General features: G+C 28.0%; 1 long non-coding RNA gene across 1 annotated transcript; it reads left to right on the top strand.

The window, feature by feature from the left end:
- Nucleotides 1-1,271: 1,271 nt before the first annotated feature.
- LOC114915156 (uncharacterized) lies at nucleotides 1,272-4,201 on the top strand. The gene is made up of 2 exons (XR_003803082.2): nucleotides 1,272-2,981; nucleotides 3,093-4,201. It is a non-coding gene; the product is annotated as an uncharacterized LOC114915156 (long non-coding RNA).
- Nucleotides 4,202-6,365: the final 2,164 nt, after the last annotated feature.

Here is a 6,365-nt window from a genome sequence, read left to right as displayed (position 1 = left end):
TCCAACAACTCACAAATATATTTTAATCATAACTCTTATGTTAATTAAAATTTCAATTCCTTGACCAAGTTAATTAAATGATTTGTATTAAAATATGATTATTTAATATTAGCTAATAATCCATACATTATTCTAGTAATAAGCGGTATTCATACATTATTCCTTCTCTCTTTCTCCCATAAACAAACCTAATTTTTTCTCTATGCGAGTTCTCAGACCCTTCTATTTTCAAGTCCTTCATATGTCTTCAGCTGTAGGCCTATTGAGCTTTACTCGCTTAAGCAAGTCTTTTAAGATTTTTCCAATCACTTAAAAGATTATAAAAAGGAATAAAAATAACATCTAAACTTTAATTATATATATATATATATATATATATATATATATATATATATTATTTTGTAACAAAAAATTGAAGAAGAAAAAAAGGCAGGTATGAAACTAGGTAGGGAGTTACATTTCCAAATAGGATTATCTAATTAAAAAAATCTAAACAGTACCGGTCTAATTAAGTTTTTCTTATCAAAAATAAATTAAATCGAATAAATATCCACGAATTCAAATTTATTTGTTATACTTACTAAGATTAATCACTTTTTTTTATCCCTAAACATGTGATATCCTTATCACTTAAGTCATTGGACTAGAGAAAAAATATTAATTTTAAGAACACAAATAAAATCCTAAAAATGTTTAAAAACTTAATTTTTTCTCAGTTTCAAAAATTAACATCATATTGAAATACATTTAAAGAAACAAAATTGACAATTATATATATATATATATATATATATATATATATATTTGTGAAGTGAAGATGGTTAAAGTAATATTGTGGCAGCCTAAATTATGTACCTTAAGAAAAATGCACCGCAGCAAGAGAAAAAGAAGAAAAACGTTGAATATAGAAAAGGGGAAGGGGGCTTAAAGAGACAATAGTGTTCAATTATATATCTCAAAAGTAAAGTGGTGAAAAAAAATGATGATTGGATTTCATTCATGAAAAGGAGGGAACAAGCACAGGACATGAAGAAGAGTAATTGATAGAAACTATCTTGTTTACCCAAAATTGAATATGCAAGTGATCCTCATAAAGAATTGATTTGGGAGTTGAAACGAGATCATAATTATAATTTAATTCAAAGTTGCAAGCCGTACGTATTTTTCAATGGAGAGGGAAAGAATGGACTCTATTGTAGTCGGCAGGGGTATTCAAAGGACAAAAGCAAGACACATAGTGAAATTGGAAAAAACTTAGACCCACCCATCTACGCAAGCAACCACCTGATAAAAAAAATGTCAATTTGGTACTCCTTAATAGTAGTAAATAGTGAAGCTTTTTACATGATTCAATAGGAGGAAGTGGGTTGCTTTCCTTCATATAAAATATTCGTTTGTTTGCCCATTTCAATTAATTTTGTTTTAGTTTTATCTTTCAAAGTTTAAATTTTTTACATTTTAATAACTTAGGATCCAATTTTTTTAATCATAATATTGTCACAAAGCAATTATTAATTGATGACTAATCTTTATTAAAAAATCTGATTAATCATTTTTCAGTAAAGTCTCTTATTTAAATTACAAGATTCAAATTTAAGAATTTATTTAAGAAAATCGAGTCTAATACCATTTGAAACAATAACTTATTAATACTTATGACCCAGTTGTAAGTTTTAATTTTTAACTTTTAAAATATTAATTTTATTTTTCTCGTTCGTTCCTGGACCTCGCTAGGTTGGAGGCACCTCAAAAGGTGGGATAGCTGGCCCCAAGATTTAACGCGGCTGCATACACAAGACAGGACCTAGATTCGAACTCCTGACCTTACTTAAGTGTGGATCAACCCCTACCGCTGAACTACACGCTTGGGGTTTTATTTTTCTCGCTTTAACTTTTAGTTTCAAAATAAACTCAATTTAAAAGTCTCCTATCATGTTAAAAGTAGTTTAAGAGCGAGTTTATGTAATTACAAAAGCATTGATTTAGAAAAAAATAATGGTAATAATATGTAATTGTAGGATGATAGTAAAAATAATGATTGTGGTAATGACAAAGTTGGTAGTAGTAACTATAAATAGTGATAATGGGTAGGGTCATTACCAAATGTTGTGAGAGAATTTTTAAAATTAATAACCAAATTCAGATTTTATTTTGGTTTTGAAAACGATTTGAAATTGATTTAACAATTATTTCAGTTCCATTTTAGTCTATAGTGTTTTGTTTTAAAAAAATTTAGATTTTAAAACCAAAAGCACACGAATGAGCTCTTAGAATGTTTATATTAGATTAAATCCATCCTTTTGTCAATTTTTCGCACCAATAATGCTAAAAAAGTCAAGTTTAATTAGTTAAGTACGGTGTGTAAATATCGTAAATTCTTGGGTACTAATTTTCAATTCCACGGATCAATAAAATTTGGCTAACATGTCAAACGCTTGTACGATATAACATCTTTCATAATTCGTCACGTGATGCCACCATGGCTAAGTTAGCATGAGAGAAAGAAGCAAGTTGGTTTAACAAGAACATTTGTGTGAGATAAAAGTGAAAAATTTTATAAATGAATGGAGAGCATATAATAATGTAAAAGCACATTTAACTTTTATTTTTGTGTCTGAATTTTCCCACGTCCCCTTCTCTGCTTCTATAAATACCTCTGCTACGTCCCTCCCCACCATGTATCAGAAGCATTTAATGTCACATAATGGTAGCTAGCTAGCTTTTTTAAAAGGGTCATTAGCTCCTTCTTCTGCTGTTGTGCTCTTGTTTTTTAGTGTGGAAGAATCTGTAAAGCTCAGGAGGGATAGCGCCATGGATGGTCTTCTTCTCTCCCTCCATTCTTGATCCTCTCTCGCGCTATCCATCCTGAGTTTCATGGCTTCTATCCACACACACACTCACACAATCTCATCCACTTTTCAGGACAAAAGGCAACACCCCAAAAACAATTTGTTCCTCTTAATCACCATGCACTACTCAAGGTTAATTCTTTCATCACAACTTGTGTGGTGTTGTGTTTCTTTCATTTTTGTTTGTTGTGGTAGTTTTAATGGCTAGCTAACACTTTTTTTGGTTAATTTTGTTTTCCTAAGTGGAAGGGTGCCCAAATGATGAAGCAAGTTGAAGAAATTGTACAAGTCAAGTGTGTTAAGCCTTGTGTTAATTATCTAGTATCTTTCTTCTAGCTATCTACTTCAAAGTTTTCTCCTTTTAATGTGTATTTTAAATAGTTGACAACCTAAATTTTGGTGCCTCTTTATGTCAAACACCAACCATATATATAAGTTCAGGTAATAAGCAAACACGTAAGATCAAAAGAATGGTTCTCTTTATAAACCTTCAACTCTTTGCTAACTAGCTTCTCCTTCCACCTTGTAATCATGATTCATAATACAACGGGGTTTGGATTTCCTTTTTCTTCTTCACTAAATTTCACCATAAAAAGTAAATACTTCACAACTAAAGTAAAAGTATATACATCGATCCAATGATCAACCATCAAACTTAAGAGACTGTTTACCCTTAATTTATTGTGTTGAAGTTAAGAAAAAGGGTTCATTTGATTTCTTGAGAAAGAGAGAGATTTCTCGGTTCCATTGTTGAGTGGTTTTTGAATGAAGACTAGTACCTTTTCCATTCTTGGTGGACCTTGATATAACTCGGCATCATCCTCAAACATGGCAAGGATAGGAGGAAGATTGTGTGCAAAAAAGATGAAAATGATATAATATAAACCGAACTTAGCCACTATCACGTGGGTTGGTGGACTAGAGATGTTGACTAGTCCCAACTTCGTGTGAGTTACGGTCTAAGTGCAAATTCCCATGATTTGGATTGCCCAACGTTAAAGCTAAGGTTTGTGCAATTCTATTTGTCTGTGCCCCCACTCCTTAGGTTTGTGATGTATAGTTTCCCTTTTGATTTGAGTGAGTGGGTTCATGTGAGTAGACATTTTTTTTTGTTTATAGTTCATACCAATAATCTATGTTAGAGCTAAATCTGTTCGAGTCAAGTAAATTTTTTATAATTGATAAAGTTTTTTTTTCTTAAGTATTTGATGCAACTATACATTTAATAGTTGAATTTGAAATTACTAGTTAAACCAAAAGAATCCTTTATTATTATGTGATTGTTCTTGTGTAGACCACGTGTGTAATTTGATGTTCGGGTATAAATCAAACTTAGAGCAATATGTTGTCAACCGTGAACAGTAGCCACACAAACACTTTCTATTCCATTCTTGTCATCGGAATTGGAAGAGTTCAAAATGAGCTTTACAAGAAGAAAGAGACGACGATATAAGAAAATAAAAAGGTACTTCCTTTGAACCTATATACAAGTAAATAAAACTATTTATATAAATTAAAAAAAAACTATTAAATATATTTAATTTGTACAATTCACATAAAATATATATATCACATTTTTTAAAATATCTTTAACCACATTCATAGTAAATAGTGTTTTTATTTATTTACATAGAGATATTTTTGTATCAAGAACATTCAATAAAGTTGTCTTCATCAAAATTTATTTTTATTTTAGTCTAAAAAATTATATATATTCTTATAAATAGTGCCCTGGGAATAGATCACAACGCAGGTATTTTTTTTCATGTAATTAAAAAAAAAATCACACAGTTACAATTTATTTCTCAATTTGACTGACTAAAGGTATTCGAGGGGACCACTTATATACTTGCAGTACGTTATAGTAAAGAATAAAATATTCATCTGACCTTTGAAATCGATATCACATGTCAATTAATGTTGGACACTGTAAGAAAATTATTTAGGCTGTCTTTATATTTTTTATTTGAATAAATTACGTTCTTCTTTTCACATATATATAAGAATATTACCCTTTCTTTTTATCTTATATTAAAGTATACAATATAGTCTATTTAACATAAATTATACTTCCTTCTTTTATTGAAGTAAATATTATATATATTAAAATATCAAATAAATTATAAGATAATGATATGAGTATTTTACTATTATTTTCTTATTATATTAATTTAATATTGTTAACAAATCATTATTATAAAAAAAATTTAAAATATTTTTAATGTAATTATTCAGAAAAATTATATTTTTATTTTAATTATTCATAAAAATATTTTTTTATTTTTTAGTTCATTATCATTCCTTCACTTGATCAAAGATAAAATATATAATTAAATTTAAATTAATTGATTAAAATTATAAAAATAATAAAAATTATATAAAATAAATTATCTATGTATACTTTTGTATACATGTCAATAAATATATAATATATATAATAATAATTAACATATATATATATATATATATTAAAATTTTTAATAATTATATTTCATTTAATAATAGATTTTTAATATTAATATATTTATTTAAATATATATATATATATATATTTAATATACATGTTTTAGTATTGCATTAATTAAGTATAGTAAATAATATTTTATCATAAAACACTGGATATCATTAAAATATTGTATTATAGTAACATCAATTAAATAATATTTTTTTATTATAAAATAATTAATACCATAACACTTATTTATATATATATATATATATATATATATATGTATATGTATATTTAAATAAAATAGTATTTTTTATATAGTATTAATTATATATGTATATACTGATATATAACTTAAAAATATTTTTGTAAAGATAATAATGAAAATTATATTTTTTTTAAATATAATTAGTTAATTTTAGAAAATTTCATAATAATTTTTAAAATATTAATTAAATATATAAATTAAGAATAAGTTGTTAAGGTGTAACATGATTAAATTTGTTAAGGGAGAAAAATATTTATTTTGACATAAAAAGAAAAGGTGGTATTGTAACACTCCAATTTTCACAAATTATATGAAGGCCCAAAGCTCAATAAGGGTGATTTAGTAGCCCAGAACCTCCCAAACTGGAATGGGCCGTTCCAAACTACTAAAAAGGCCTATAAACCCTAGTTGGGAACGGACCGTTCCCAAATTAGAACGGGGCATTTCAAACCACAAAAAAGGCCTATAACCCTAGTTGGGAATATTGGGCCGTTCTGGTTTAAGAATGGGTCATTCCAAACATGGTCGTTATGAGTTAAACTCAACTCCAAAACGGGCCGTTCTGGTTTAAGAACGAGCCGTTCTAGATGCGAATTTAACACATGATAAAAGGATCCAAAACGGGTCGTTCTGGATCCGAAACGGACCGTTCTTGCCACTTTTGATATTTATAAATAGCAGACTTTAACACTGCTGCTAAACACACTCTCTGAAGACCAAGGAGAACTAAGAGAAGGAGATCAACCAGATTTTGCTTTAGCTTCATCTTCTGCTTATCCAAGTAAGGGGGGAGTGAGAA

The sequence above is a fragment of the Cajanus cajan genome, chromosome 3, assembly GCF_000230855.2.
Source record: "Cajanus cajan strain Asha chromosome 3, NIPB_CcT2T_4, whole genome shotgun sequence".
Lineage (NCBI taxonomy): Eukaryota > Viridiplantae > Streptophyta > Magnoliopsida > Fabales > Fabaceae > Cajanus > Cajanus cajan.
This window is presented reverse-complemented; position numbering and strand designations above follow the sequence as displayed.